The sequence below is a fragment of the Stigmatopora nigra genome, unplaced genomic scaffold, assembly GCF_051989575.1.
Source record: "Stigmatopora nigra isolate UIUO_SnigA unplaced genomic scaffold, RoL_Snig_1.1 HiC_scaffold_25, whole genome shotgun sequence".
Classification (NCBI taxonomy): domain Eukaryota; kingdom Metazoa; phylum Chordata; class Actinopteri; order Syngnathiformes; family Syngnathidae; genus Stigmatopora; species Stigmatopora nigra.
Window position 1 is genome coordinate 4165698 of NW_027551604.1, and position 12485 is coordinate 4178182.

A 12485-nucleotide genomic window follows, 5' to 3' on the forward strand; every position below is an offset into this window, starting at 1 on the left:
ACATTTTTTAATATAAATACTACAGTTTTCTCCCACTACGAGTCGCACCCACAAAATAATGCACAATGAAGACCAAAAAAAAGTATAGTTAAGTCATAAGTTGGATTTTAAGGGTGGCTTTTTACAAATCAGAAACCTAAGGACAAACATACTTTAAACTGAAAATTGTTAAATGAAGAACAACAGGCTAAATAGGCACATGTTAATTTCACATTGACATTTTTTGGAGAGAACCAAAATAACAGGATTTCAAAGCGTATATAATTCCCTCTTGCATATTATAATCACATGCATACGTAAACTAGCAACTTATAGTCCGGAAAATATGTCACCAAGTCAATACAGTATTATATTTGCAGGCATAACCAAACTAACAACTTATAGTCCTGATAATATGTCACCAAGTCAATACAGTATTATATTTGCTAATGGTTAGAATCAGTCAAAAAGTGTATAAGAAAATTCCTAAAGATTTGGATAGGATTGAGCCTGATATTTATAAAATGGAATAGTTTAAATCGGTACAAAAATGTGGATATTTAAGATAAATGTATTCCTCAAATTGAATATAAAATGGTGACCTTCCAACATCACTGAACTGAATCTGTCAAAATGACTGATACATTTACCTATACAAAAAAATGTTCTCTATCTAAATCCTCTCAATTCCTTTCACCCTATTTCGGATGGCTAAGCGCATACCTAATTTTTATGTAATTATAGTTGGGCACTCTTCCAAAAGCAGATGTTCCAAAATTATTTAAGCAAAGGTCCTAAAGTGATAAAGTGAGGGCGTGATAAAGTAGGCAGAATTTTTTCCCCTTTTCCTCCAAATCTGCAGCATTAAAATGCCTTGAGAAAGTAGTGTAATTACGTTGTGCACTTGCTTGTTTGAGTAGCAAAATCTCTTTACAGAGCAGTTGTTTATGTTTGCACGACTCATAAATCAGGCGCTATTTGCCCCCATTAAAATGCAGGAAAAGTACTTAAAGCATTGAGAGCTTATTTGTCATTCTAAAAGTAAAAAAAAATCACCAAAAAATGCGAAATAATCACAACATCTCGACTCTGCATCATTCGCTGATTGCACCCCGGGTGCAAAATGATCAATCCCTGTTATTTTATAAATTGTACTAACTATCTTTGCGCTTTTTCCTTCTCATAATGCTGCAATTTTGTATCATAGATAATTCCAGGGCGCTGTATCATTATGAATTCGTTCAGCAGAATAAATTCCCTTTCATGAGTCTTCAATATGCTTAAAACAGTAGGTTTTTTTCTTTTTTTATGCATTTATAACCCCGGGGAACATATTGGGATTTATATGGTAATTTAGAGTGTTTCTATATTGCAGATTTTCCTGCTATTGCAATTAATTGTTCTGGGTTTTCTTGTCGGTCCTTCATTCTCAACAATATTACGGTTGGGTCACAATGGGTCAACCAATAGATCAAACTCATTTAATATAATAAATTGTTGCAATCTGAATTAATGACTAGATAGACAGTTCTAGCCTGAATGTGGCGTCTTGCTTCTAAGGAACTACGTTGAAGTGAAGTGGTTCATTCTTCTGCCAATGAAAAGTTGAGTCTTGCCTTAGTTTTTTGGGCCTTTTACTTTCTATTTGTAAGATGTTCGAGTTGACATTCAGATTGATTGATTGATTGATTGATTTGAGCAGGGCTTATAAGGTTTTAAGGCATCTCGTTTCATTGAAAGGACTTGAAAGTTAGGCCTGATATCTCACTTTATTATCTGGTTTCAACATCTACTGGAATGACACACAGTAAAGTAGCACAATGTTGTCTTTGTGATCTTTGAAGAGAAGTTGCCAAGGGAATTTTGATGCCGGCTTTCCTTTCATGTAATGTCGGTAGAAAGTGGCACAAGTGTCAAAAAATGTCTCTGGTCTAAGTTGGAATCTTGAGGACTACCTAAGGTTATATTTACGGGAATATGACACTGTTCCAATTGCATTTTTTTTTGTGAAACCCCGAGTCCAAAAATATAGCCATCTGTAGTGTGTGCATGCCAGGATTGTTAAATTGTAAGAAAATATGACACAAACGCCTCTTAAAATCTGCATCCCTGGGGTATTTTTGATGAAAACAGATTGAAATGACTACATCTTTTGATACAAACACACCTGGGAACAGTTTTAAATTATAACAAAGTACAAGGTCTCCTTTAAAAATAGCAAAGCTTGAACAGCCCCCAGATTTGACAATAGCGCCAACTCACTCTACAGTTTGTCTCCCTGGTGACTACTTTATTATGCTCACCATTCAATCCCCACTTGTTACGTTTCTACCAAATTGCCATCCTTTTTACTGATCCCCAGCGAGTACCCAGGTCGCCTTTGGGGTCCGTCCTACCTGCAGCCCACCCGGCCTTGCAAATTCAGAATCTCTGACGGGATCATGTTGAGATGATTCCTTTGCTACGAGTCATTAGGGCCGCCATCTGATCACAGCTGCCGCCTGTGGACGGCAGACAGGATAATGATGCCAAAAGAGGAATGGAGTTACCCCCGTCTTTTCGATACAAATCTGCTTCTCCTCTCCGACCGCCCATCTTTTGACTTTTCAATCCCTCCCGCGTTAATCTCCTTTAGAGAGCGGCTCCTAAATGAGTTTCAGTGGTGGCCACTGATGCTGTCGTGCTTGGCGTTCCAACAGCCACTTGCCTGGAATGTCTCAAAGGGATTAATGGAAGGGACTGCAAATAAGCAGCAATGTGAAAGTCAAGTTGGTGGTCACAATGCATTTTTATGGGGGATTAAATGCTCCTATTAAGAAGGTCAGCTTTCCTTTGACCTGTGTCCAAAGATATTAAAAGTATTTCTTTTCCAAACATGCCACAGAACTGTCAAAGGACTTAGATGTAATGTTTCGCTGTCATGGTCAGCACTAATGAAAAGTCTGTTCCTAGATTAGATTTATACACTGATCTGAACCCAACTAAGACAGTGCTTATACTCTAGATTTGGTGTTTTTGTTTTGTTTTGTTTTGTCCAGGGAATCTTTGCAAAATTGACATAAGAAAAAATTAAACTACGTGGAAGAACTCACTTAAAGTGAAAAATACAGGAATTTGAAGAGTCCAACCTCTTTTGAGGATTTAAACAGTTCTAAGGTATAAATACCTTTTTTTGTACATTCTTTGGTCCCAAATCCCAACACAACTACCAAATAAACACACCAAAGAACACCTGGTGGTCTACAGTTGACCTGAAGACTATTAATGAGAAGAACCTGATGGGATCTTTAAAAAAATAAAATAAAATACAGGGAAATTGAAAAATAAAGTGCCTGGCTTCACTGCCATGAGATGTCAGTCAGAAGCAAAAACCTCAAGGGACATCCCAAACTTCCCGCCGCGCACTTTGTCCTCTCTCTCCTGTCTAAGGGATTCCTCTCCCGGATGACTAAATTTGTCAGCCCGAGTCCATTAGCCACCATTTCAATGAGGGATTGCTCACGCTGCCACTTTCCCGTTTCTCACACTGACCTTCACGTTTGTGACGGGTCAAAATTCACCACTGTTATTCCCTCCAAACAACTGCTAGTGAAGCGTGCAATATTCTCAGTATATTTATTTTCCACTTCTTCATCTACTATTACTTATACAGCATTGCATTGATTAAACTTTTCCACTAACTCTAAAAAAAATCACATTCCAGAAAATTAAATATGATGAACGTTCTAGTCAACCAATCAGCGCACAGATTGCCCTTGCATCATCAATTACTGATCATTCCAATAGATTTGATTGATTCCCAACGGAGATCATTAGGAAAGAAAATATGGTGCTAAATGGCGAGGACAAGGGTAAAAACAATGAATGTTTGACACCATGCGGAATTATTGCAAAGTCTTGCTCCTAAATTAAAATGGTGGATGAGGTCGACTGGATGATATTTGGCCAATCCATCACAGGTTGCTGTGATCCAAAGCCAAATTTAAATTTAGTGTTGCACACCTGCACTTTAGTCGCATGCTGGCCAACAGTGAGGTCTATTGGGGGTGATGAAGCACAATTACTGCAAGAGGAAATCCTTTCCGTGTCATACAATATCTATTTTGGCTGTTCCAATAACGATTGTTCTCACTGTAGAGGATAAATTCCTGTGAGTAGTGTATCTCTTTGTATGTGGAAGCCTTCCCTGTGTAGGTTAGTTATTGCTTTACTGTTTGTAATTGGATTGGATTGGATTGGATAACTTTATTCATCCCGTAATCGGGAAATTTCTTTGAATTGATTATATGCCAGTGTTCTAAGGTTCTGGGTCAAGCCGTCAGTTTTGTGTTATCAAAGCAATATCACACTTTTATTTAGCAAACTAGAAAATGCATTTCTGGAGAAAGTGAGTGGGGGGGTGGTGTTTTTCTGTTCATCCCATGACTCCATTTGTGTAGATTTTTGGTCAGTATTTATTCATTTGCTGGTATTTTTAGGGTATTCATTTATTGGCTGACATTGGCGACATGGTGATTTGCTAGTTTGATTGAAAACTTGGCAATTTATGATACATATTCGAAAATTGTGTGTTGTTTTGTATCAGTTTAATGGCGAGATTCCAACACAACTGATGCATAAAGAGCTTGAACCATTTTTGTGGAAAACTATAGAAGGGACAGGTGTATTGGATCCTACCACAGTTATAAATGTAGTTCAAATTAGTTTTTAGCTCACATACTTTGTATCTGTCTTGGTCTTTAATGTAATTTGTACGTTAGATTGTTCTGCAATTGTCATCCTGCAATGGAGCAGAATGTCAATATAAATTAGAGTATTGTCACCAAACTCTTGTTTCCAAACTATACGTCTGGGAGGGGGTTTGGGTTTGTATACATTCCACCAACATGTACAGGTGCAGTCACCTTGATTGTGGACTTGCTTGTAAAGCAACCTCAATGAGCCACGATGAATGACTACAGAAGAAAGGCAAATGGAATCAAAGCATTGTATTATGTGAGGCTCGCCAGTGTAATCGGCAGCCAAGACTAGCCTTTGAATTCCTCTCAACACACCCGTGCGCCAACACTCACAGACAGACACACACTTCTTGAAGCCGTTTGAGTTGCTTGTTATAGCGAGAAGCGTTGCTTTCTTTTCAACGCAATCACTTAATTGCCCTGTGTTATTATTGGAGCTTCCAACAAACGACAATGTTCAACATTACCTTGAATATTCTATGTGATATTTATAATTCAAAAAGTGATATTTTTTTTTGCTACCATGGCAACTCCAAAACCACATACTTAAGGCATTAAACCAAATATAATCTGTGCAAATAATACCATCAATTCAACAAGTGAGTCACCTTTGTAATGATAGAAAAAAATCAGTGATCATCTATTTGAATGTTTGTCAACATCTGCTCATTAAATGCCATCGTGTTCCGCTCTCATCATTTTAAAACCCTTCGCAATGAGTGCAGCGAGAAGCAATTTTCCTTCCATTATGCTGTGAAAATAAAGCACGCTAAATGAAACAAGGTTAGGCAGCCTCCCAATGACTTTTTCAAGCTTTGAAAAGGCTCTTTGCCACTTAGACTGCTACAACATTAAACTCGTTCATTAACAGTTTGTCATTCTTTCAGTTTACAAGACAATTTCACATTGACTTTGTGTCTTATTATCCCTCAAAATGGCTAAACTCTTATTTGCTCTTGGTTCCTAGGGACATTTTTAGGGTTGTGTATTGAAACGTGGGGGTAACTTTGTCTATTTTTAACAGAGGTGCTACTAAGCGACGCTCAAAGTATTAACCTGCTATACTTTATAGTATTATGGAGCTTTTTTTCCTGCTTGTGTGCATGTTAATCGTAGATAATGGGAGTTTTGGCACAGCTCGACTGACCTTGTTTTTTGTGGCTCCAATGGAAGCATCAGTAGAAACACTTAGTCTGACGATGTTGTTTTTCATTGCGATTGCCGATGGAAAAGGTGACGTGCGCACCTTTGTTTCTTGCATATCAATCCACCGCCTCCATCTTCTTTTTTGGATTTCATTTGTCTCTAACATTTGTACCTGTTAGCTCCCTTTTTTTCTCATATTTTCATCATTACTACTGCACTATATGCAATTAAAAATGTTCAAAAATGATAAATGGGTCAACAAAGTTAACCGTAACAGGATTTTATGTTATTAGGATATATTTTTTTAACGTTTCAAGTGATTATGGCTTAAAAAATATATATATCACATGATTTGATGGCACTTGATACAATAATTTAACCAAATAATTTAGTTTGGGTCAACTTGTTGTGCAATAGGACTTTAAATTAATCATATTGATATTATTGAAAGGAAGTAAACCATTCAAAGAAAGCTTAATATGTTTTTTTATTGTTTTTAAATGAGTGCATTTATAGAATTTTAATTTAAAATAAATCTTAATGCTATTTAGGAAGAACGTTGACCCTCTCATTTTTGTTATGACAGAAAAAGGAAAATGCTGGAAATACAACAGAAATTGTAGCTTAGTGAACCCAATCCAACACTGAAAATGAATCAGTTTAATCCATCCATGTCCACTTTTGATGGATTCAAAGTGACCAAAAGTGGCATTTTCTTTTTCTCATTTTCTTCACCTGAGTGCTCTCTGATGAAAGCTTTTTTTTTCCTTTCTTCTTCTTCCCGCAATACTTTTCTGCTGCACTTTTGTCATCTTGCCGCAGTCATAAGGGGCTTTCTAATGGACACTGACACATGTGCACATAGACGAATGGCCCTGGAAGTGTTGTGCAACATGCTGACAGAATGTCAACTTGTTGACTCCAAAGCATGTGATGACGCAAATCCAAGAAATGTACAATCGAACAAAATATTGACCATATCATTTATAGTCCCTTAAAATATCTCCCCTTTATAATTCAAAATAGTAAAAAAAATACATTGCATTTCTTCCAGTATAACCACATTTGAAAATAAATTATATATATTGTTTTATTAAGTATGTAATATTCTAAATTCAGGTTACATTTCCAAATTAGAAAAAATGATGTTTTTTAAGGTAAAATATGATCAAAAAATGTACTTAATTTACAAACAAAAATAATAATTACACTATTGCTGCTTTTATTTATTTCAATGGCCTTAAAAAGGTCTAATACTATATTACAAAGATGAGGATCAATTTAAATACTATATTAATTATCTTATTGCACCTACAATTCAAGATGAGCTGTTCGTGTGGATTGTCATGACAACTGGATGCAAGAATGTTACATTTTTTTCTTGTAGCTGCATATTGGGCGATACAAAACCGTCGCCATAGCAACATATTGTGTGACTATAACCACTTCCATACTGGTTGAACTGCAATGTGATCATGTGAGTGGAGTGTTTGCATAAAGAGTCTTGTCTTGGTATAGAACTTGGTACATGAGGGCAAAATTTCTTTTCTCTGCATAATACAGCAAATTCATGAATGACATTTCTAGAAAAGGCGCAGAACTTGAACAATCCACTCTGGTTCTTGACACCAGATCTATGGCATGCAGTAGATCAGTAGATACAAAGGAAAAGTGATTACTATAGATTTCTGCCTTAGCTTAGTCCAGCAGGGGCTCTGTTGTACGTATCTTATGCCCTGGGGGAGATATTGCACATGTTTTTGGATAGATAGCTCATATGTGGACTGTGCTTTTGAAAACCTCTCCCAAAATGTGTCTCAGTTCGTCTTTTATTATATTAAACTTGGTAGAGATGTCTCCTCTGGTTATGCTGATAGATGGATTCCAAAAGCATAAGATGTCCTTTCTTTTGGGCATAGTTTTGACTTTAATGTAGACTCACAAATGTGACCTGACATGGCAAAATGAGTTGCAAAGTTTCACTGTTAACTTCCAAAGTGAATTCAATCGTGGTTCAGGGGTCCTCCTTTTTTTTAAAATTGACCTTAAACATTTCGTATCAAATGTTTAACACTTTTTCAAAATGCAGCAAATGAAACATACCTTTGGTAAATGAATCACTGGAGACGAATGGTGCTTTTATTCCAAAGTTTAGATTGCTTGCAGCAAATGTATTATCAAATATATGAAATTATGCTAATATTGACATGATTCTTACATCATCTTTGTTGTTGCCACGGCAACTTGGGATCCTTCTCAACTGCTAAGTTGTCTGGCGGTATTTGCAGTTTGAGCTATACGTGTCACGCTGTGTGTGACCATTGTCACACCCAAAGTGACTGTTAAAGTATGCGGTTTTCTTCTGCAAATTCTCTCGTCTTTTGCCTTTCGCAGTCATCTTTAAGATTCAGATGATTTAACGGTGTTGCGCTCTGTTTTTAATAACGATTATAATATTCTACAGCCAACACTTGAGTGTTTACGACACAGTTAAATCCGGTTTGTTGGTGGTTTATTGAGCCCTTATTAGCCTCCATGTCAGTACAGCCTGTAAATTTGGATGATATTTCACTGCCTTGAGGCAAATTTCACAATGATACCAAACAGCTGTTATCAAGGCCCAACTTCCTTTTGATGTGAAAACAAAGGCAGAGTCGGATAGCATGAGAACAGTGGGAAAAAAACACACTGATAGGCATACATTTAAAAAGAAGAAAAAAACACCCTGTGGGCGTGTTCATTTTTTATTTTAATTCTCAGTCTGGCTTTGTAGTAGCAAGGGAGTAAAGCAATCCATCATAGCCGACAAACATACAACACACACATTGCGGCGGCCCAGAAAATCTCCAGAGTGGAACTGAAAGTTCACCTCGACGCGACGACACCCACGGGACCACGTCGTGGTTGTTCTTCATGTATTTATTAGCATTTGTGTCACGCTTGAGAGTAAAAGAGAGCCACCTAGAATAAAACCCAGTAAGGAAAACCTTGTGGTTTTAGAGTGAAGTAAAAAAAATATGATTTCTGCTAGACCATATATGAGCAAACAACGGCCTGCGGGCCACATCCGGCCCGCTAGGCTTTTTAATCCGGCCCACTGACGTTGTCCAAATAATGTTTTGTTGTTGTTTTTTTCCAAGATGGCGCCGTCATGCTTTAATGATGAGTGATGAGTATGTTAATACTTTAGTCCTTTTTTCTGTTTATGTCTCATATGTACTGTTAACGGATGCACTTTTTTATATGTATCGTATCTTGTCCTGACCCAGCCCATATGTCAAATTTTTAAAGTCAATGTGGCCCCCGAGCCCAAAAGTTTGCCCACCTCTGTGCTATACTTATGCCGAGTCAGAAGCTATGAAAATATATAGAAGCCGTTATCTGCCAAAAAGTGTGACTATCGTGTCCCACCCGAAGACAACAATAGGCAATATGTCAACTGCCTCCCATCCAAGTGAAACATCTTAGATCTGTTTCATCTTAATGCAGACCTCGACTATTTTTCTCTCAGCCTGTTACTTGCAGCTGATTTCCTACTTGAGACAGAGCCCTATCTGATAAAGCTTTTGTTTTCAATAATCCTGCCTCATAGAAGGATATTGCACTTCTTCCTGAACCTCTAATGTCGTTCTGGCTATCTCCCCATCAAGAGGAATGATCATCAGTGGCGCCCATTTCATTTGATTCCTCATATCTCTTCCTTAAAGTCACTTTGCCGCGCTCCATTCTGCTCGCATACCTTATTGCTGCTCCATTAGGGAGCATGCAGGAGGATGGAATAGGGATGTTCTATTGCTTTTCTTCCTTCTCTCCTTCTGGCCCAAAGCACTGCCTAATGTGCTAATGGACTCTGTGGATTCTGCATGACCTCGCCAGTAGAGCCAGTAGATTCAGGGCAACTAGGTCAGACCCCTGGCATTCCAATGACATCTTCTCAGCTGGTGTTGCTCCATTTCAAATCTTTTTATAGTTCCCCCGAGGCTAGTCGCCCCCCATCTTGAGGTCATCGGATCTTAAATATTTCACTGTTATTAACAGTGATTGACGTCCAATCCAGTTTGATACAAAATATGCATTGGCACTACTTTCTTTCCTTAGTTTTTTATTTTACTTTTCACTATTTTTGTTTTCCCTGTCACTTTAATAAAGAACAGATTTGAAACTAGATGGCTCAGATCAAAAGATGCAATCAAACAAGTAATTTGACAGAAAAGTCAGCATTTGTGTGACAGTTGCACGTCTTTTCGAAACAGCCTGAGTCACTTCAGGTCATTCTTTTCACACTATTGGGAAGGAAGCTGACAGGCAAATCACTAGAAGGTTTTTTTTCTTTCTTTCTCTGCGCTTTGCTACTGTACGACAGCAGTACAGCGCAAGTGAGGCTTTTAAACGGCGACTGGAGTCAGCCACAGAGGACGAAAAAGCTCAATTGTTCCTATTGAATCCACAATAAGTGCAGGCATGAAAGACTACTGGCGCCATCCTCAAACACTGAGACTTGGGATAACGTTGCTGTTGATGCCACTCCCCAACAGGACCTACCATTATATCTATCTACAGGTTCCTTATTAGACATTTCATTATCCATCTCTAAAAAGTCTCGGCTCCGTGCCGACATTAGTATGCGGGTGATGGAAGAATAATCTTGTGTTTGGCATTCGGCCTGGCAACAGATTTCATTGCAATCTGTAGTACTCAGATGTCATTCTAAAGCACAAACAAACAGAATTGAAAGCATCTCTACCTTGGCAGAGAGTCAACGTGTGATGGATTGCGGCTTTTTGTCATCACTTAAGTCGAAAACAAAAGCTATAAAGATACCGAAAGGGGTTTTTAGATGTCAGCACACCTGCGTGCTGCTTTCACCTTCAGAAGCACTTCGCTAATGATGATGATTATCATTAATGACATTCAGATTTTTGCATTGGGAGAAGAAATGACTCAACCTATAACTGGCATTTTCTCATCTTTGCAAAGTCGTGACTTACCATCATAGTGAGAAAATTTGTTATTTTTTAGGTGTCAAAAAATAGCCTGTAGTTTATATACAGTATCTTTTACTTACTTTACTCACACACATACTTTAAAAAAAACCTCAAGCGTAACTCCATTACATCTCAAAGTATGCCAAGAGATCTTAAAAGCAGTTCTTGTGTATATAATACACTGAAGCACTTCTATTGCAACTTTAAGTTTTCAGACTGAAAGCAGTCAAGGGAGAAATTTTAACTTTCATCATTCCTACAAAAAAATCAGCTCTTTTAATCCATCTGGTGTGTATTTTTTTTCTTTTTTAAATCTGGACAATTTCCCAGCACATCACACTTTTCTGTCTAGTACCATTTGGGAATATTTACAGAGTACTTTTTGCATTAAACATTAAGCACGGAGAGGGACAGGAACAGGCTGAACAAGCTGATCAGGAGGGCCAGCTCTGTTCTGGGCTGTCCTTTGGACTCTGTGGAGGAAGTGGGAGAGCGGAGGATGCTGACCAGGATGAGGTCCATCATGGACAGCACCTCCCACCCCCTGCATGAGTCTGTGGAGTCCCTCCAAAGCTCTTTCAGCAATAGACTGCTACACCCTCATTGCCGGAAGGAGCGCTTCCGCAGATCCTTCCTCCCATCAGCCGTCAGGCTCTTTAACTCAAAAAAGGCTGTGGGTTAGGACCTCCCGAATTTCGGATACAGTGTAGATGTGCTTGTATATATATGTATGTGTATGTATATATATATCTCACCAACACAGTTACCTATTTATATATTTATTCATGTATTTATTTATTAACTTACTATTAAGTACCCATTTGTGTATAATGCCTTTTCTATTCCTGCATCCTCACCCTCTTCCTATTGCAACAAAGAAATTTCCCGATTACGGGATGAATAAAGTTATCCAATCCAATCCAATCCAAGAAAATGCTTCAAAGGCATTTAGCCAGTTTTTTTCTATTCTTTCTGTTTTATTATAGAAACCCACATTTTAGAAATTGATACAATCATTTTGCCACTTCTTCTCTAAAGGGATGTGGGGAGGAGGCGGGGCTTTATTAAAAGTAATCACATACCACATACATTGTGTTATCCAAGTTCGGATTGTGAGGGATAGTAGTAGCCACACTATGGAAAATCCCAGGAGGTATTCTAGCCAAATTGAAAATAATCTTAGGACATATTTTTTTCCAGTCTGGTGCCTACAGACCATGGCAACAACACAAATGACTTGTACTAGAAATGAGATGCAGTACACGCAAGGACACTATGACATTTCCTAACGCATTCAGGGCATCTAAAAACCTTACCCGTGTTATTTTTTGACATAAACATTTCATCCACATGCCCTTTTTTATTTATTTCACGCTAAAAAGTCAACAGTCTGCTCTGAATTAATCAGGCACCTGTCGTCAAAGGCCTCATGTTGGGAGACGGGGAAATAAACCCCTGTAAAATTCACACATTTCAAGGGATTTTCTTTAGGAGGCTTTTGGTAGTCTGGCACTGTGAGATTGAGGGAAGGAAATTCATTCTTTGAAAGATATGTTCTCATAAGTATGTTTTTTTTACCCCATTCATAAAGATAGATTTTATTTTGAATTTTTGAAACCCTTGAAAGGCGTCAAAA

The 12485-nt window shown here is 37.9% G+C and overlaps 1 long non-coding RNA gene across 8 annotated transcripts in view; it reads left to right on the plus strand.

Annotated features, from left to right (window-relative positions):
* LOC144192081 (uncharacterized) overlaps positions 1 to 12485 on the plus strand; it is a 148380-nt gene that overhangs the window by 90511 nt on the left and 45384 nt on the right. The window lies entirely within an intron of this gene.